General features: G+C 35.1%; 1 protein-coding gene and 1 long non-coding RNA gene across 4 annotated transcripts in view; both read left to right on the plus strand.

Moving 5' to 3' along the window:
* Positions 1-21,660, plus strand: part of RNF13 (ring finger protein 13) — a 124,131-nt gene that overhangs the window by 98,138 nt on the left and 4,333 nt on the right. The gene's annotated exons all lie outside the window — the stretch shown is intronic.
* On the plus strand, positions 4,346-7,146 carry LOC118498855. The gene is made up of 3 exons (XR_004901343.1): positions 4,346-4,357; positions 4,734-4,738; positions 6,982-7,146. It is a non-coding gene; the product is annotated as an uncharacterized LOC118498855 (long non-coding RNA).

Raw genomic sequence — 21,660 nt, forward strand, 5'->3', positions numbered from 1 at the left:
CATTATTATGCAATTGTCACCACTGTCAATCTCCAGAACTGAAACATTCTACCTAATAAACAATAACTGCCCATTTCCCCTCTCCCACCAGTCCATGGCAGCCACCATTCTACTTTCTGTCTCTGAATTTGACTATTCTAGGTACCTGGTATAAGTGGAATATGTGACTAGCTTTTTTCACTTAACATAATGTCCACAGGATTCATCTATGTTCTAGTGTATGTCAGATTTCATTCTGCTTTAAGGCTGAATAATATTCATAATATTCTATGTACATGCCACATATTGTTTATCCACCAATCTGTTAACGGACACTTGGGTTGCTTTCACCTTTTGGCTATTGTGAATAATGCTGCTGTGAACATGAGTGCACACATGTCTGTTTGAATCTCTGCTTTCACTTCTTTGGGTATTTACACAGAAGTGGAACTGCTGGATCATAGTGTAATTCTCTGTTTAATTTTGAGGAATGGCATACCACTTTCCATAGTAGCTGTGTTACTTAACATTTCTGTCAGTAGTGACCTAGCGTCCCAGTTTCTCTTTATCCTCAACAACATTTGTCATTGTCTTTTCTTTTCCTTCCTATTCCTTCCCTCCTTCCTTTTCTTTCTTTCTTTCTCTTTTTCTCTCTTTCTCCCTTCCCTTCCCTTCCCTTCCCTTCTCTTCCCTTCCCTTCCCTCCTCCTTTCCCTCCACCCTTCCCTCCTTCCTTCCTTCCTTCCTCCCTGCCTCCCTCCCTCCCTCCCTATGGATGGGTTATAAATAACCCTAATGGATGGGGTGTGGTATCTCATTGTGGTTTTGATTTGCATTTCCCTCATGAGTAGTGATTTTGAGCATCTTTGCAGGTGCTTATTGCCCATTTGTCTCTCTTCTTTGGAGAAATGTCTATAAAAGTCTTTGGCCATATTGAATTCTTCTTTAGCCTTTTGGGAAATAATTTCAAACTTGTAAAAATACTTTGGTTCAAAGTTAAACACTTTTGTTCTGAGGAAGACCATTAAGAGGACAAAAAACTTTGCATGAGTAGTACAAAAAAAATACCCATATACCTTTCACCCAGATTCACCTATTACTTGCTATATTAGTTTCCATAGGACTTCCATAACAAAGTACCATAAACTAGGTGGCTTAAAACAACAGAAATTTATTTTCTCACAGTTCTGGAAGCTAGAATTCCAAAATTAAGGCTTTGGCAATATTGTTTCCTTTCTGAGGCTCTGGAAGGATTCTTCCTTGCTTTTCCAGTTTCTGGTGGTTGCTGGCAGGCTTTGATTTTCCTTGGCTTGTGGCAGCATAACAGCAATCTCTACCTCCATCTTCACAAGGCTTTCTTGTGTGTGTGTGTTTTCAAATATCCCTAATCCAGTATAACCCCATTTTAACTTGACTATCTGGAAGAAACCTATGTCCAGATGAGGTAACATTCACAGGTTCTGGGTAGAAATGAATTTTTAGAGGCCACTAGTCAACCCATTGTTTTGTCATTTTTGTTCTCTCTCTTCCTCTTTATGCATGTATGTATATAAAACCTTTACTGAGTAATTTGAGAGTAAGTTACATACAGCACTATCTTTTATCTCTAAATATTTTCATGTGTATTTCTTAAGAATAAGGAGATAAGAATTCTTTTGTTGTGCTGCATTGAAGTCATCAAATTTAGAACATTGCTGATGGACTATTTTAGTCTAATTCATTGCCCTTTTCCCAGTTTTGGCGATTGTTTCAATAAGATTCCTTTAAACTATTTTTTCTTCCAGTGTAGTAAATCTAGTATCACTTTGGCATGTAATTACCATGTTTCTTTAGGTTTCTTTAATCTGGACTTGTTAGTCAGCATTTCTCTGTCTTTTGTAACACTGACATTTTGAATAACACATTGCTCCTATCTTAAAAAAAAGTGTTTGTTTTTTAATTAATAGACTTTAGTTTTAAAGCAGTTTTAGGTTTACAGAAAAATAGAGTAGAAAGTATAGAGAGCTCCCATATGCCCCTCCCTTCTTACAATTTCCCCAAACACTATCTTTCATTAGTGTGGTACATTAGTTGCAAGTGTTGAATAAATATTGATATATTTCTAACTGAAGAACATAGTTTGCATTAGAGTTCACTCTTTGTGTTGTCCAGTTCTATGCATTTTGACAAATGTATGTTATTTATCGAACATTAAAATATCATAGAGAATAGTTTCACTGCTCTAAAAATTGCTTTTCCCTTACCTTCCCCAAACCACTAGCAATTACCAATATTTTTGCTGTCCCTATAGTTTTGTCTGTTGTAGAAAGTCATGGAATAGCAATATGCATTTAAGGTTTTTTCATGGCTTTTTTTGTGATTTGAAGGCTCGCTTTTTTTCTTTTGCTGACTAATAATTCTGTTGTATGGCTGTAGCAAATGTTTATTCATTTCACCTAATGAAGGACATCTTGTTTGTTTCCAAGTTTTGGCAATTAATAATAAAGCTTCATTAATCTTTTGTATGTACATTTTTTGTGGACACAAGTTTCCCGCACATTAGGGTAAATACAAAGGAAGACAATAGATGGATTATGTGGTAAGACTATATAACTTTGTAAGAAACTAGCTGCTAAACTTTCTTCCAAGTTGGCTGTACCACTTTGCATTCCTAACAGTAATAAATGAAAGTTCTCTCCAACATTTGGTGTTGTCAGTGTTTTGCATTTTAGCCATTTTAATAAATAGGTGTGTAGTGATGTATCATATCTTAATTATATATAATGTTGAGCATCTTTTCATATGCTTATTTGTGTTTGCCATCTTTGTTTACATTTTCTTTGGTGAGATCTTTTGCCCCTTTTTAAATTGGGTTGTGCAGTAGACTAAATGTTTGTATCCCTCCAAAATGTGTATGTTGAAGCCACAATAACCAATATGTTGATATTTAGGGATATGACATTTAGAAAGTAATTATGTCACAAAAGTAGAGCCCTCATGAATGGGATTAGTGCCTTCATAAGAAGACATACGAGAGATGTCTCTCTGTCATGTGAAGGTACCACAAGAAGGCAGCCATCTGCAAATAAGCAAGAGACATCTTACCAGGAACTGAATTGGCCAGCCCAGCCCCCTGATCTTGGACTTCCCAGCCTCTAGTATTGTGATTAGTAAATGTTTGTTCTTTACACCATCCAGTCTGTGGTATTTGTTATAGCATCCCAAAATGACTTAAGACAGATTACTGGTTTTCTTATTGTTTTAAGAGTTCTTTGTATATTTAGGATACCAGGCTTTTGTCAGATAAGGCTTTGGAAAATAATATTTTTCTAGTGTTTAGTTTGTCCTTCTATTCTCTAATAATGTCATTTTCAGAGTTGTTTTTAATTTTAGTGAAATCCATCCTACCAGTTTTTTCTTTCATGGATCATTCTTTTGTTGTTGTGCCTAAAAACTCATTGTCAGACCCAAGGTTGCCTACATTTTTGTGTTATCTTCTAGAAGTTTTATAATTTTGCCTTTTACATTTAATTCTGTGATCCATTTATAGTTACTTTTTGGGAATGGTGTAAGGTCTTTGTCTAGATTCTTTTTTTAATATTTGTTTTTAATCTGATATGTATATAACAAAATTTGTCATTTTAGCCATTTTAATTCAGTGGTATTAATTATATTCACAGTGTTTTGCAAACATCACTACTATCTGTTTCTAAAACTTTTCATTGCTCCAGGAACTCCATACTCCTTAAACAATAACTTCCTATTTCCAGCTCCCCCCAGTCTTTGGTAACCTGTAATATACCTTCCATCATTATGAATTTGCCTGTACTAGATATTTCATGTAAGTGAAATAATACAATATTTGACCTTTTGTGTCAGTTGATTTTACTTAGCATAATATTTTCAAAGATTATCCATGTACCATGTTTCATAACTTCACTTTTTTTAACAGCTAGATAAAATTCCATCCTAGGTTTTTGCCATATTTTATTTATCCATTTATTTGCTGATGGACACGGGTTGCTTCTGCCTTTTGCCTATTGTGAATAATGTTGCAGTGATAATTTGTGCGGAAGTATATATTAAGTTCCTGAATTCAGTTCTTTTGATGTTCTTTTGAGGACATACCTATGTCTTATGTTCTTTTGAGGACATACCTAAGAGTGGTATTACTGGGTCATATGATAATTCCATGTTTAACTCTTAGAGGACCTGCCATACTGACTTCCACAGATACTATACCATTTTACATTCCCAGCAGTAGTGCACAATGGGTCTTATTTCTCTAATCCTTGTCAATGGCCTTTGAAAAACAATAGTTTTTAATTATGTCGAATTCGAATTTCTCTATTCTTTTTTTGTTCATGGTTTTGGTGTCATAATTAAGACTACATTGCCAAGTCCAAGGTAATAAAGATTTACCTCTTTTTTCCTTCTAAGAGTTTTATGGTTTTGGCTCATAATAAGTCTTTCATCATTTTTTAGTTAATTCTTTTTAATATAGTGTGAGGTATCACTCTTACTCTATTCTTTTGCATGTGGAAATGCAGTTGTTCCAGAACCATTTGTTGAAGAGACTGTTATTTCCTCATTGAATAGTCTTTCACCCTTGTCAAAAATATTGGCCCTAAATGTGTGGGTTTATTTCTAGACTCTTACATCTATTCCATTGATCTGTATGGTACTGGCATAAGGCGAGTGTGAGGTACTAGCCTTATGCCAGTATGACACACTTTTGATTACTTTAGATTTGCAATACATTTTAATATTGGAAAGTATGAGTTCTCCAACTTTGTTCTTTTTCCAAGAGCTTTGGTTATTCAGGATCCCTTGCAGTTCCATTTGAATTAGTGAATCAGATTTTCTATTTCTACAAAAAAGGCTATTGGAATATTAATAGTGATTATATTGGATTTGTAGACTGCTTAGGGAAATATTGACATCTTAACAATATTAAGTCTTTTAATCCATAAACATGGGATGTCTTTCCATTGACTTGGGTATTCTTTAAATTATTTTATCATTGTCTTATAGTTGTCAGTGTACAAATCTTTCACCTTCTTTGTTAGATGTTTTCCTAGGTATTTTATTTTTTTAAATGCTATGATGACTAGAAAGGAATTAAGAAATCTTCCTTTTTGTACTGTTTCTTGCTGGTTTATAAAGAGTCCCAACTAATTTTTATATGTTGATCTTGTAGCCGGCCACTTTGCTGAATTTATTAGGTCAGTACCTTTCTTGTGTATTTTTTGAGATTTTCTATGTATAGGATCATGTCATCTGTGAATAGACGTAGTTTTACTTCTTCCACTTTGGATTCCTTTTGTTTCTTTTTCTTGTCTAACAGCCCTGGATAGAACTTCCAGTAAAATGTTGACTAGCAGTGGTCAAAGTACACACCCATGTCTTTTTCCAAACTTAGGAGGAAAGCTTTCAGTATAGTAGGATATTAGCTATACAATTTTCAAAATGCCTTTTATAATTTTGATAAAGCTCTCTTTTATCTAGATTCACTTTTTTTTTTTGGCTTGTCCAGTTGTTCTGGGACCATTTGCTTAAAAAAAAACCCTGACTTTTCTCCCTTGCTCTGTTGTCAAAAGAGCAATTGACTATTTGTGTGGATTTACTTGTGGACTTCCTGTTTTGCCCCGTTTATCTATATGTCTCTTCTTTCATCAATTTCATACTGTTTTAATTATTATAGCCTTGTAGTAAGTCTTAAAGTAGAGTAGTGTCAGTTCTTCAACTTTCCTATTCTTCTTTAATATTGCATTGGCTGTTTGGGTCTTTTGCCTTGCCCTATAAACTTTTGAATTGGTTTGTCAGTATCCAATAAAGAAGAAACTTCTGGGATTGCGATTACTGTATTTTGCCATGTATAATGCGCATATTTTTTAAAAGATTTTATTTATTTTTAGAGAGAGGGGAAGGGAAGGAGAAAGAGAGGGAGAGAAACATCAATGTGTGGTTGTCTCTCACACATCTCCTCCTGGGGACCTGGCCCTCAACCCAGGCATGTGCTGCCCTGACTGGGAATTGAACCAGTGACCCTTTGGTTTGCAGGCCTGTGCTCAGTACGCTGAGCTACACCAGCCAGGGCTATAATATGCACTTTTATGCCCAAATTTTTGAGGGAAAAATAAGGATGCACATTTTACATGGGAAGTACTAATTCTGTATCTATATAAATGCTTTTAATTATTTTATTTATGCTTATGAATTAAAAGTGTAACTCTACAAAACAATAACAATATCCATATGCAAAGTAATATCCTAGAATACAGTAATCGGTTTTGTTGAATTTACAACAAACTTCCATTGAAAGCAGTTTCAGCCAATGGTTCAACAAAATGAAATGAAGAGCAACATATTGTTATCCACAGAGTAAGATAGATGATGCCGACTATTAGCCACTTGATAAAATAGATGATGCCGGCTTTATCACCATAGGGTGAACAGTGAGACATTTTTCTTCATGCACTTTAGGCAGGAGAAATTACTGGAAAATCCCTTGTAAAGTGTCAAAATGGTTTTCTTACACTGCAAACTTTGTGCTAAAAGTTATTAAATATGCTGAAAAGCATGGCAACAGAGCTGCTGTGAGACATTTTGGACCTCTTCCACAGAGAGTATCATCAGATTGTGGAGGCAACAGGAAGAAAAACTTCTTCAGAGGCCAAGGCAGAAGAAGGCAATGCGAGGGAAACCTCCAAAGTGGCCAGAAGTGGAGCAGGGGGTGAAGACCTGGATTCTGGAGAAGCATCCAGTTGGGATCTCTGTTTTGACCAAGATGATACAAGAAGAAGGTAAAAGGATTGCATGAGAATAAAACATCGAAGACTTCTCAGGAAGACCTAAATGGTACTTTAACTTTATGAAGAGAGAAAGTTTGAGCATAAAGACATGAACGAAACTTGGCCCAAAACTTCCAGCAGCCTATGAGAATCAAGTTTTGGAATTTCATCTTAGATTATCAGTCTTTGAAAAACTTACAGCTTTGAGCTGTCCCACATCACCAGGGCAGATGAGGTCCCACTCACATTTGATGTGACATCAAACAGAACTGTGGACATCAAAGGAGCAAAGACCGTGGCTGTTAAAACCAGTAGTCATGAGAAGACACATTTCACTGTTGTTCTAGCCTGTTGTGCAGATGGGACAAAGCTACCACCTATGATCATCTTTAAAAGAACAATGTTTCTGAAAGAACAGACTCCAAGTGGACTTATTGTCCACATGCATGAAAAAGGATGGATGAATGAAGAAGCCATGAAAATCTGGTTTAACAAAGTATCAATATTTTTTTAATTATTGATTTTTTTAGAGAGAGAGAGAGAGAGGAGAGAAAAGAGAAATATCAATTTATTGTTTCACCCATTTATGCATGCATTGCCTCTTTTATGTGCCTGACTGGAGACCAAACCCACAACTTTGGCCTATGAAGACAACACTCTGACCAACTGAGCTACTAGGCCAGGGCCTGGAGGTATTAATATTAGTAGTCTTTCCAAAGAAGCAGCTTTTTGTTTTATTGATTTTTCTCTGTTGATTTTCTATTTTCAATTTCATTAATTTCTGTTCTAATGTTTGTTTCTTGTTCTTTCTTTGGATTTAATTTGCTCTTCATTTTCTAGTTTCCTAAGGTGGAATCTTAGACTGTTGATTTTAGATGCTTGTTTTTTTCTGATCTGTATTTCTCCTGACTGCATACCATAAATTTTGATAAGGTTTATTTTTATTTAATTAAAATATTTTAAAATTTCTTTTGAGGTTTCTCCTTTGATCCATGTGTATGTTGTTTAATATCCAAGTATTTGGGGATTTTCAGCCCTCTTTATGATTTTTAATTCCATTTTGGTCTGAGAGCAGACATTGTATAATTTCTTTTAAATTTGTTTAGGTGTGCTGTATGGCTCAGAATGTGTCTTGGTGCATGTTCCATGTGAGTTTGAAAAAAATATGTGTAACAGGTCCTTGAATAAGGTCATTTCATTATAATGTTGATGAAATGCATTAGGAACTTAACTCTTGTTTATAGCCATTAACTTATAGTAAAATTGGTTTCTTTCTATGTCATTTCAGTTAAAGTCACAGAACCTATCAAAGTTAAGTAAGACTTAACTATATTCTGCTTCTAATTGGCTGAAATAATGTATATGCCTATTTTAGCCGATTGATTGATGTTTCTGTTGAGTTAAACTATATCCTAAATGATTTTCTCCTTACTGGACCTGTCCATTTCCAGTAGAGGCATATTGAAGTCTCAGACTGTACTACTGTAGTCCCCGCTTATCCACGGTTTTGCTTTCTGTGGTTTCAGTTACCTGTAATCAACTGTGGTCAAAAATATTAAACGGAAAAATCCAAAAATAAACACTTCCTATGTTTTAAATTGCTCACTGTTCTGAGCAATTTAAAGGTCCCCAGTAGGGGGCATACAAGAGGCAACCAAACATTGATGTTTCTTTCCCTATTTCTCCCTTCCCCTCTCTCTAAAAATAAATACATAAAATCTTTAAAAGGAAAAAAAATGATTATTGATGTAGTTGGATTAATATATTTGGATATGTAATATGGATAAATAACAATACACATATTTGTTACTGTTTTTTGATCATTCTTGTCCTCTTTCTTTGTTCCTCTTTTTCCTTCCATTTTTCTGCCTTCTGTGGTTTTGAGAATTTTGTATGATTTTGTTTTCTCTCTTGTCTTAGTTTAGTAATTAATTCATCTTTTAAATTTTTTTCTAGTGACTGTCTTTGAGTTTGCACTATATAACTAATCCAAATATACTTCCAAATAATATACTGCTTCACAGGTAGTAATGTATCTTATAATAACAAAATATTCGAGACCCTACTTTGAATTCATTTGGATATACACCCAAACGTGGGATTGTTAGATATGTAGTAATTCTATTTCTATATTTATAAGGAACTTTTTACTGTTCTCCATAATGACTATGCCATTTTACATTCCCATTAACCATGTGCAAGTGTTCCAACTTTTCCAATCTCTGCTAACACTTATTTTCTGTTCTTTTGATAGTAACCATCCTGATTACTGTGAGGGGATGTCTCATTGTGGTTTGATTTACACTTTTCTTATGATTAGCTATACTGAGGATCTTTTCATGTGCTTACTAGCCATTTGCATATCTTCTTCAGTGAAATATCTTTTCTTTTACCCTGTTGTTAATTGGGTTATTTTTGTTGTCATTGTTGATTTGTAGAAATTCAATACATATATTTAGGAATTTAATTCCTTATTAGATAGATGATGTGCAGTTATTTTATTTCATTCATAGGTTGTCTTTTCATTTTGTTTCCTTTGACACACAGTTGTTTTCCAGTTTGGTGTAATTGTTCTTATTTATTTTGTTGTGCATGCTTTTGGTATCACTTCCAAGAAATTACTGCCAATCCAGTGACCTGAAGCAGTTCCCCTGTGTTTTTTTCTAGCAATTTAATAGTTTTAGGTATTATGCCTAGATCTTTAATCTATTTTGAGTTAATTTTTACATATGGGTCAATTTCATCTTTTGATTTGAGAATAATGCTAGCCTCATAGTAGGATAAATTGGGAGTATTTCCTCCTATTTGATTTGCTGGAAGAGTTTGAGATACAGTGGTGTTAATTCTTCTTTAAGTACTTGGTATCATTTACCAGTTAAGCTAGTCCTGGATTTTTCTTTGTTGGGAGATCTTTTGATTGCTACTTCAATCTCTTCTAGTTATTGGTCTGTTCAGATTTTTTTACATCTTTATAATTCAGTCATGGTAGGATTTACAATTCTGGGAATTTATCAACATTTTCTCAGTTATCTAATTTGTTGGCATATAATTGTTCATACATGTCTCTTTTAATCCTTTTGATTTTTGTGACATCAGTTGTAGTGTCTCTTCTTTCATTAATAATTTCAGTTATGAGTCTTCTCTTTTTCTTAGTTACTCTAGCTAATGGTTTATCAATTTTGTTGATCTTTTTAGTACACCAATTTTTAGTTTCATTGGTTTTTTCTCTTTTTTATTTTCTATTTCATTTATTTCTGCTCAAATCTTGAATATTTCTCTTCTTCTGCTAACTTTGTTTAGTTTGTTCTTCCTTTTCTAGTTCCTTGAGGTGTTAGGTTAAGTCATTGATTTAAGATCTTCTTAAAATATCAGCATTTACTGCTATAAATGTCCCTTAGTACTGCTTTTGCTGTGTCCCATAAGTTTTGGTATGTCATGTGTTTGTTTTAATTTGTTTCAAGACATTTTCTAAATTTCTCTATGAATCCTTTTTTTAACCATTAGTTATTTAAGGTGCATTATCCATATTTATGGATGTTCCTGTTTTCCTTCTAATGAGCTCTAGTTTCATTTCCTTGTTTTGAAGAAGGTAGTTGGTATTTCAGTTTTCTTAAATTTGTTAATATTTGTTTTGTGGCCTAATATGTGGTCTAATGGGAGAATGTTCCATGTGTTCTTGAGAATGTGTATTCTGCTGTTGCTGGGTAGAGTACTGTGTATATGTGTTTGGTACAACTTGCTGTGACCAGCACGGAGTGGGGGTACCTGCGTGGGGTCGACGGGAGATGAAGAAAGACACAACACAGATAGTTTAAGGAAAATTGGGGACCAGGTGGGACATTGTCCTCTGATGGAGAGACAGTGAGCCCTGAACATGGTAATCGTGTTTATTTTATAGGGGTAGGTTAGATACAGCTCAAGACGTTTTGCAAATATCGTTCCATTCCCAGGCTAACTAACTGATACATAATATCTACTGCAAAAGTTAAAGTGCATACAGCTGAAGCTTGGGGTTACCTATCTCCTGTTCAACCCCTGCGAGTCCCAGCTGCTATCGCTGCTGGCTTGATCTGCCTTGCAGATGCAAGCAGTCAAGTGCAGCTTTGTTAAGCACTGAGCCTTGGCTGTGACGCCAGCCTTCACTGTCCTCCACACAATTGGTCTGTAGTTTTGTTCGCATTTCCCATTTCCTTATGGAACTGTGTGGTTTTCTATCCATATCTGAGAGTGAGGTATTGAAGTTTCCCACCACTGTTGTGTTGGTGTCTATTTCTCCCTTTAGTCTGGCAATGCATACTTCATATATTTGGGTGCTCGAATGTTAAGTTGTGTATATATTTATAATTGTTATGGCTTCCTGGTGAATTTACCCTTTATTATTATAGAACATCTTTGTCTCTTGTGATAGTTTTATATCTCAAGTTATATTGGGTTGGCCAAAAAGTCCATATTGTTTTTTCCATAAAATAAAGACAAAATTGTCTTTTTTCATTTTCACCAGTAACTTTATTGATTTGGATATTTTGAGTATGTCAGCTGTCTACCACATGGTATACCACTGACTGTTCTCAATTAACGTCTCCATTTGATTGCTAACAACTTCAACTGATCTCCTGACTGTGGAGCATCATCCAGCAAGAAATCTCCAGCACAAAACTTTGCAAACCACTTTTGACACATTCGATCAGTCCCAGCACCTTGTCTGTACACTGAACGAATAAAGCATACTATGCTGAAAATGTTTAGTATTTTCTTCCATTTTCAATAATAAAATGGCTACACAAAAATTCACCAATTTTGATTTTTTTTTAAAAATGCACACTGATATGACAGCTGTCACAATACAATCAATGAAATTGTTTCAAATGAAGTTAAAGACAACTAGTGCTACTAGAGCCATTTTTTTGAAAAAACCAGACTTCTTGGCTAACCCAATATTTTGTCTGAATAAGTGTGGCCCCTGCTGCTCTCTTTAGGCTCCTATTGGCATGGAATATCTTTTTCCACCCTTTCAGTTCTGCCTTATATGTGTAGATTTACATTTAAAGTAATTACCATTGACATGTAGTTGTTTTCTGACTTTTAGCTTTTTTTGCATCTTCTCATTATCTTTATGTTTTGTTGATCTCTTTGTAGTGACATTTTGATTTTCTTCTCATTTGCCTTTGTGTATATTCTTTTGATATTTTCTTTGTGGCTGCCATCGCAATTACATAAAATATCCTCAAATTATACAATCTTTTAAATTGATAAGGTCAATCATATATAGAAAGTACACCTCTACATTTTTCCTTCCTCTCATTTTGTTACTGAGTACACAAATTGTTTTTATATTGCATATATCTATTAATGTTGATTTATAAGAAAATTTATTATACCAGATTTACATGTGATTTACTCTTCTAAGTTGCAATACTATAGGATTCCATATTTGACTATTTACTTTTACTAGGGAATTTTATATTTTCACATGGTTTTATATTGCTATTAATTGTCCTTTTGCTTCACTTGTAGGACTATCCACATTTCTTGTAGCATCCAGCTAGTGGTGATGGACAGTTTTTTTTTGTTTTTTCTTTGTTTTTAATCTTTTAAGGTGTTAAATTTGCCTTTTCTTTAAGAATAAATTTTTATTTGCTTTAGTATTTTTTAAATTATATTTTATTATCCTGTTACAGTTGTCTTGACTTTTCCTCCATTGCCCCCCCCTACCCAGTGCCCCCTATTCCCCCAAGCAATCCCACCACATTGTTTATGTCCATGGGTCATGTGTTCTTTGACTACTCCATTTCCTACACTGTACTTTACATCCCCATGGCTCTTCTCTACCTACCTATTTGTACTTCTTAATCTCCTCACATCTTCACCCATTTTCCCCCCTCTGCCCTTCCATCTGGCATCCATCTGGCAACTAACTTCTTTTCTCTTGCTGCTTTTAAGGGTCTCTCTTTATCTTGAACCTTTGGCATTTTAATTATGATATGTCTTAGAGTGGGCCTCTTTGCAACCATTATGATTGGGATTCTGTGTGCTTCCTGTACTTGCATGTCTATTTCCTTCACCAAATTAGGGGAGTTTTCTTTCTCTATTTTTTCAAATAGACTTTCAATTTCTTGCTCTTTCTCTTCTCTTTCTGATAACACTATGAAGTGAATGTTGGACCTCTTGAAGTTGTCCCAGAGGCTATTTATACTATCCTCATTTTTGGGGGGGGGGGGTATTTTTTCTTCTTGATGTTCTGCATGTTTGTTTTTTGCTTTCTAGTGTTTCAAATCATTGATTTCATTTTCAGCTTTATCCACTCCACTGTTGTTTCCCTGTAAATTCTTCTTTATTTCAATATGTATCCTTTGTGTCTGACTGGGTCTTTTTTATGCTCCTGAGGCCCTAAGTTCCTTGAGCATCCTTATAAACAGTGTTTTGAACTCCGTATCTGATAGATTGCTTATCTCCATTTCATTTAGCCTTTTCTGGAGTTTTGACCTTTTCTTTCATTTGGGCCATGTTTCTTTGTCTCCTTGTTTTGGCAGCCCCCCTGTGTTTGTTTCTATGTCTTAGGTAGAGCTGCTTTAACTCTGTGTCTTTGTAGTGTGGCCTAATGTAGTGGGTGTCCTGCAGGGTCCAGTGGTACAGCCTCCTTTGTCACCCAAGCTGTGTATTTGAGGTGTGCCCTTTGTGTGGGCTGAGTACACCCTCCTCTTGTAGTTAAACCTTGGTTGGTATTGGCAGGTGGATGAGAGGGATTTACCCAAGCCAATCAGCTGCAAGGACTGGCTCTGTGTGACCACTTATCACCAATGTCTGCCATCTGTGGAGGATCAGCTGACAGGGGCTGGGTGGTAGTTCTCTGATGTGGTCTGTAACTGTCCACTGGGTGCACTTGTAATCTAAAAGGAGTTCCTTTTTATGTCCCAGCCAAGCTCTACTTGTGTTTTGCTGGGGGTACCCTGCCTGAATTGTAAAGCAATCTGAGATGGCTGCTATTTGTGCTGGGCTTAGAGATTCCCAGGCAAAGCCAAATTGTGACTCTAATCTGGCTGCTGCTAGGGCTCACTGAAACCAGCTGTAGTTTGTTTGATAGGATTTAGGAGGCATGACCAGCCATTCTTACAGAAAAGCAGCTTGGGTGGGTCCATAAAAGTTGGCTGAGGCAGAGCCTCTGGGGTCTATCTCCAAGGCAGGTCAAACAGTGTTAGCCAGGTTGATGGAATCTCAAATATGGCACCAGCTTGCTGGCTCTGTGGGGGAAAGGTTTAGCAAAGGGATAATGGCTTCTGCTCACCTTGATGCCAGACACTTCAGTTTCTCCCTATATACCACTGGTGCCTTTCAAGCTGCTACTCCAGTACTGGGGTCCAGAGGGAATGAGTCTGAGTAGGTGAGTCCATTTTTTGGGTACTTTAAGAGGGATTGCTTGGGGCTGCAGCAGTTTCTTCCACTGATTCAATCCCCACTGGTTTTTGCATCAAGAAGTTGTGGGACTTATCTTTCTGGCACTAGAATACTGGGTTGGGGGTTTGGTGTGGGTTGGATTCCTTGTTCCTGAGATATCCCTCCTGAATTTTTATCCATGTGGGTGTGGGACCAACCTGTTCCATACCTGCACCCCTCCTACTAGTCTGGATGGATGTGATTGCCTTAATTCTGTAGTTGTCAAGCTTCCAATCAACTTGATTTCATGGTTGTCAGACTTCCATTCAGCTCGATTTCTGATGTTCCTGAATAATGATTATTTTATATTTTAGTTGGCCTGTGGGAAGAGGCGAGCCATGTCTGAGTACACCACCATCTTGACTGGAAGTCATTGGTTATAGTATTATTTGGCAGTTAGTTTCATTTAGTACTTGAAATACATCATCCCACTCCTTTCTAGCCTGCAAAGTTTCTGCTGACAAATATGATCTAAAAGGAGTTTCTTTGTATGTAACAAGTTGCTTTTCTCTTGTTACTTTCAATATTCTTTATCTGTGACTTTGAACAGTTTGATTATGATGCGTCTAGGAGGGTCTTTTTAAGCTTGTCCTAGAGTTCTATGGGCTTCTTGAATTTGTAAGTCCATTTTCTGTCATCAGATTTGGGAAATTTTCTGCCATTATTTTTTCAAATAAATTACTTACCTCTCTTCCTTTTCCTTATAAGACAACCAAAACGCTTATGTGGTTCAGCTTAATGGTATCCCATAGGTTCCTTAGGAATCCATAATTATTTTCGTTCTTTTTTATTTTTGTTCCACTGCCTCAGTAATTTCAAAAGTTCTGTCTGAAAATTTGCTGATTGATCCTTCTGCTTGGTAAGGTCTGTTGTTGAATCCCTCTATTAAATTCTCAATTCAAGTATTGTATTTTTCAGTTTCAGAATTTGTTTGATTCTTCATAGTTTCTCCTTGGTATTATTTTTTATGAATAATTTTCCTGATTGTTATTGTCTCTCTGTGCTCTATTTTAATCCATTGGGAATTCTTTTAACAATACTTGTTTTTTTCTTCCCATTCTCCCACCCCATCCACCTTTGGCAACTATCAGCTTGTTCTCTAAATCTATGGATCTATTTTATTTATTTTAAATACATTTTTTAAGATTCCACATATAAGTGAAATCATACACTATTTCTCTTTCTCTAATTTATTTCACTTAGTGTAATACCCTATAGGTGCATCCACCTATAGAAGGGCAGTAGTTTACCCTTCTCTGATGGATCTAACAAGTATTATTGATTTTTTTAGTTTCCTTAGCTTTTTACTTGTTAGAACAGAATGGTAACTTTCAAAACTCCTTCCATGCTGTACCAGAAAAGCTCCAATAGATTTCTTTAAATCTCAGATTTGTCCACACTGAACCTCTAGCAACTTGTCAGTTAACAGTTCGTTTTTCTACACTGGTTCTGGGTCTCAAGAGTTTTTTGCTCCTGGGCTTCTGCTCCAGTACATTGTAATTATATCAGCCAATCTGTCCAATTTGGGGGCAGGAGTTTTTTCTGGGAACTCAATACTTCAATAGATCTAAGAAGAGTTGTTGGTTTTCAGTTTGTTCAGCTTTTTCTTTGTGAGTACAGGACTGACAACTTCTGAGTGCCTTCACATGCCAGACCAGTAACTGGAAGTCTCCACCATTTCTCCCACCCTTCTACATCCTCTTCTTTTTCATAGCACCTTGGTTATACATGTGTATTTCTCTAAGATCATTTGCTTACCTATGAGTGAAATGACCAAGTCATAGAATACATATATCATCAAATTTAGTGCACTATGCTAAATTGATCTCCAAAATGTTTATATTAATTTTCCCACAAGAGATATATAAGAACTCCTGTTACTTTACAAATTGTCATGTCAATCCAGGATCCTTAAAAAGTTTTAGGTCTGATCACACCCACCTTCCTCATCTGAGGTGCTCATATAGTATTTTAGTACTAGCAGAACTATTTGTTAATATTACTGATTTATACAAACTGCTTTTAAAAAATACATTAAAAAATACTGTCCTAAAGTAACTTACACATTAACTTACACAGTAAATTTCAGATTTAAACACCTACTCACACATTAAGTAAATATACACTGGAGACTTGCTGTGCTCTAGAGGTAGCATTCTACCTAAACATTGGGGATACAGTGAATCTAAACAGTGAATCTATATCAAGAAGGAAATGTGTAATGTATCTTTTTTGAATTCCTAATACATAAAATGAGATAGGTCTCACATATTTAAATTATTTATTAGTTTACATCTTAAAGTATTTTTCTTTGCATAATTATTTTTAGTTTCTAAGGAACATTCATACTTAGCATGGCACTTAGTAGGAACTCAGATATTTGCTCATTGCTCTGAATTATATTAAATCATAAACCACTTAAATTCAGTTACCCTGATCCTAAAAATATTAAACTAACCATCAGTTGTCAGAATACCATACCTCTTCTAAAATACTGTCTATTGTATCCACTGACAGTTTTTAATTTGCATAGATGACTTAACAGTGTAAGTTTTGTTCTCAGCATACCTTTGATTATTCCATTGTAAACCAAATTATGAGAAAATTTAGAACCAATCATTAAATAGAGTAATTTCCTCTTAAAATGGCAGGCTAAATACATTTTGATAGTTAGTGTCTAAAAAAGTCATACTTTTTGTCATCAATATGGAAAGGATAAAGTCAAAGTGGTTTCCACATGAACATAGAACTGGAGACTATTTTAAATTTTTTAAAGTTATTCTTTTGCCAAAACCTTAATTTTTTTCTAAGTCAAGATGCTTGGCATACATGGCCAAGAGTATGAAAAGCCTGTTAACCTCACCACTGTATAAGGATAATGACAGTGTTGAAAATTGATGATCTTTATGCCTTTTCAGGCATAATCCAGTTTATCAAAAAGGAATGCCACCCACCTTTTCTTACTTGTGGGAAGTTATCAACAATTCTGAATCCAGGCTGTAACATACAATCACACAGGTTGTACATTGTACAGCTCTGGGAAGTTATCATTCATTCTTCCTCACCAGAGGTTTTTATATTTGTGATAATTATTTTTTTTTGGCAGGTAGCAGTAAAGTGCCTTAAGGAAGTGTGGGTTCCCCCCCACCCCCAGTTTGCATAAAGGTACAATTGAACAAGTAGAATTTTTTATCTGAACATAGAATGATTAATGTAATGTTCCAGCCATCTTAAAAAGCAGTCAATGTATGCAATCACCCAAATCCAAAATGTAGATGCATTTACAGGACAAATAAAGTCCTTATCTTATATATATTTGATTCTTTTTACAATCACCTTTGCAACATGAGAGTTGTAATAAATATTAGCCCAATCTAGTCAATAGGCAGAAGTCATCTAGAAGAAATTCTGTTTTATTCAAAGAAATGTAGGTGCAAAACTTCCTCCACTTTAAACCCCAAGTGTACCTGAGGCTGTTCAAGTTTTTAGTTTAAATCCCTTTATGTGAAACAAAAGAAAAATAATTATTGAATTAGAACACAAAATATTTAAATATGTACATAAACTTGAGGTTGTAAGTTGGCTGTGGAAGAGTATTGTACACCAATTTTCTAGTGGCCTGAAAAGGAATAATGAAAGAACATGAAAACTTCAGTAGTTAGTTCAAGGAAATGCTTTTAAAGTACTTGAGGCCTGATGATATTTACCATTCTAAAATCCATTTAAATTTGATTTTTCACTTCAGGATCACGAATCTTTGAATCTATTTGGTTTTCTATTGAGAAGGATTTTGGGTGCAATTATAGTTTATCTGCATAATGCATTCAAGTTAGAACCAATAAAGGCTAATATATAATGTCTATTTAGAATACAGAGAAAAGTTAGGTTTAAAAAAAAAAAATAACCAACTGGCCCTGGCCAGGTAGCTCAGTTGATTAGGGCATTGTCCTAATATGCCAAGGTTGTGGGTTTGACTCAACCAATGAATATATAAATAAATGGAACAACAAATTGATGTTTCTCTCCCTCGCCCCTTTGCTCTCTCTAAATCAATATTAAAAAAAATTGAAGATAAGAAAATTACCCCAATTGTAATTTGGTTAGTGCTGATACCAATGCTTAGGCTTGGATTTTAAGTTGGTTATATGGATTTATTTATGGTCTCTAAGGATATCCTGTTTATTCTCTCAATTAGTGAAGTAATTACCACAAACCACCCCCACCAAAAAAAAAACCTGCCAACATCATGTTCTTTCCTTCAGTGGTCATTTGTTTGCTTACTGTGTAGGCCACTATCACTTCATCATCAGAATGTCTAAGAAAAGTTTGACTGTTAATTAAACTTGTAGAATATAGTTGTTATTTTGTAGCATCCTGAACAGTTTATACAAGTATGAAATTATGGGAGATAGAGATGAAAAAAAATCTTTTGTTTTCTATGTGTAACAATCTGAAGACCAAAATAGTGTTTTGGTTTATGAATTGGAAACATTTTGATTTCTGATAAGTGGCTGCTTAAGTATTTCTTAACCTCTTCCACTTTATACACTATAAATCAAAGGGGATTATTTAATTGTGAAATTCTGAGTGCATGTACTAGAAGATAATACCACACATACATGGACTTTGGAGTCTGACAGACCTGGGCTGGAATTCTGGATCACCCATTTATTGACTGTGTGACCTTGTGCAAGTTTCATAATCTCTGTATATGCATCCCTTCATGTGTAAATGTGACTAACAATACCTGCTTCATTAGATGGGTGGGAGGTGTAAATTAACATATGAAAAATGCTTATAACAGTGCCTGGTACACAGCAACCAGTCAACAGATGGAAGCAATTATTATTATTACAAAAACAAAACAATCCCTTAAAACCATAAATAATATATTAGTGTCATCAAAATTAAGTCATTAAACATTTCTTTTATGATGAAATAAGAGACCGCCAAAATCATAAAGCAGCTTAAAAATATGTAACTTTATAAATATTACGCTTGTAATTTCTAATAACTGAAAGATTAAGTTAGTTATATTTTTGTCTTAGAATATTTTGGTTGAGATTTGGCATTTAAATTAACAAAGAGGATTATTTGTTATGCATGTTCTAGTATACTGTAATGGTTTTGAAAAAAGTATGCATAGATAATAATAGAAAAAATCCCAATTTAATTGTTGTAATTTTCTTATAGTTATAGATGCAACTATTAGATGATTGAAAAATGAAGGGAAGTATAAAACACTTCTATGGGTACTCATCACTCCAGTAAGTTATAGCACCAAACTATGGAAGTCTTAAAAGAATTCATATAGGCTTACAATGAATGTTAACGTTAGGGGAATCTCTAACAATTTGGAAATATTTGTCAACAAACCAAAGATTTTGACTTTTGGAACCCTCCCACAGGAATAGCCTGTTCTCAAACCTACAGAAACCACCAACTTGAGGCCCCACCACAAAAGCTGGTCAGCACTCCCATACATTTACCATACTGTGGGAACATGGTTATCTTAAATATTCCTAATTATTTTACTGATCTTCACCTTGGAAGGTCTTTCAGAAATGTGACTAATACTTAAATGATTTAAATATTAACAGCCATTTCTAGCACATATGAAATAATAATAGCCTTTTAGTTGTTTTCTTGGTTTTGAAGGAGCAAACGTGCTTAATTTTTTAAATAATTTATTATTATACTTTTTTCCATTTCCGTTTATCTCCCTTATACCCTCTTCTACCTCCATCCACTCAATCTCCCCCACAATTACCACACTGTTGTCCATATCCATGAGCCCTTTTTCTTTGTAATCGACCTCTCCACCCCCTAAACCACCGAGCTACCCCCCCCCACTACCCCCAGAGCTGTCAACCTGCTATCTATGAGCCTGTCTCTGTTTTCCTTGTTAGTTCAGTTTGTTCATTAGGTTCCACATATGAGTGAAATTATATTGTATTTGTCTTTATCTGGCTGGCTTATTCCACATAGCATACTGTTACCCTGGTCTATCTATGCTGTCACAAAAGGTAAATTTTCTTTTATGGCAAAGTAGTATTCCATTGTATAAATGTCTGGTAGTGGGTTTTTTTTCTAAAGGACCTTTAAAAAACATTTTATTTATTTATTTTTAGACAGAATGGAGGGAAGAGATGGAGAGAAACATCGATGTGTGAGAGATATGTCAATCAATTGCTCTCATATGCCCCCAGATAGGGATCTGGCCCAAAACCCTGGCATGTGCCCTCATTGGGAATTGAACCAGTGACCTCTTGGTCTACAGGCCAGCACTAAGGCCACTAATCCACACCAGTCTGGGCTTCTTTTTTCCTAAGACTTTTAAAAGAGATTTTATTGGGAGAGAGGGAGAGAAACCCATAGTTGTTTTATCCACTTACCTACTGATGGACACAGGCTGTTTCCAAATCTTGGCTATTGTAAATAATGCTACAACAAACATAGGGGTACTTATATTCTTTTGAATTAGTGTTCTGTGTTTCTTTGGGTAAATTCTTAGGAGTGAAATCGCTGGGTCATAAAACAAGTCTGCTTTTAATTTGAGGTAATTCCATACAACTTTCTACAGTTACTGTACCAATGTGCATTCCCACCAACAGTGCACTAGGATTCCCCTTTCTCCACATTTTCACCACTATAATATTTGTTGATTTATTGATGATAGCCATTTTGACAGGTGTTCAGTGACACCTCATTGTGGTTTTAATTTGCATTTCTCTCATGATTAGTAACATTGAGCATCTTTTTTTATGTCTGTTGGCCATCTGTATATCTTCTGTGGAGAAGTGTCTATTCAGCCCCTTTGCCCATTCTTTAATTGGATTTTTTTTTTGGTGTTGAGTTTTATAAGTTCTTTATGAATTTTACTCCCTTATCAGATGTATTGGCAAGTACATCTCCTTTATCAGGTGTATTGGCAAGTATGTTCTCCCATTCAGTGGGTTTATCTTATTGATGGTTTTCTTTGCTGTGCAAAAAACTTTTTAGTTTGACGTAGTCCCACTTGTTTACTTTTTTGTTTCCCTTGCCTGAGGAGATATAGCAGGAAAAAAAATACTGCTACAAGCAATGTCTGAGATTTTACTGCCTATGTTTTCTTACAGGATTTTTATGGTTTGGAGTCTTAACATTTAAGCCTAATTTAATCCACTTTGAATTCTTGTGTGTGGCACTAGAAGGTGTTTTGTTTCTCTTTTCTGTGCAATTCTGTCCAATTTTCCCAACATCATTTATTGAGTAAACTATCTTTATCCCATTGTATGTCCTTGCATCCTCTGTCAAATATTGAGTATAAAAGCATAATTTTATTTCTGGGCTCTCTGTTTGGTTCCATTGATTTATGTGTCTGTTTTTATGCCAGTACCATGCTATTTCAGTTACTGTGGCCTTATAATATAGTTTGATATTAGGTAGTGTGATCCTCAAACTTTGTTCTTTTTCAAGATCACTGTTGCTATTTGGGG

This window comes from Phyllostomus discolor, chromosome 2, assembly GCF_004126475.2.
Source record: "Phyllostomus discolor isolate MPI-MPIP mPhyDis1 chromosome 2, mPhyDis1.pri.v3, whole genome shotgun sequence".
Taxonomy (NCBI): domain Eukaryota; kingdom Metazoa; phylum Chordata; class Mammalia; order Chiroptera; family Phyllostomidae; genus Phyllostomus; species Phyllostomus discolor.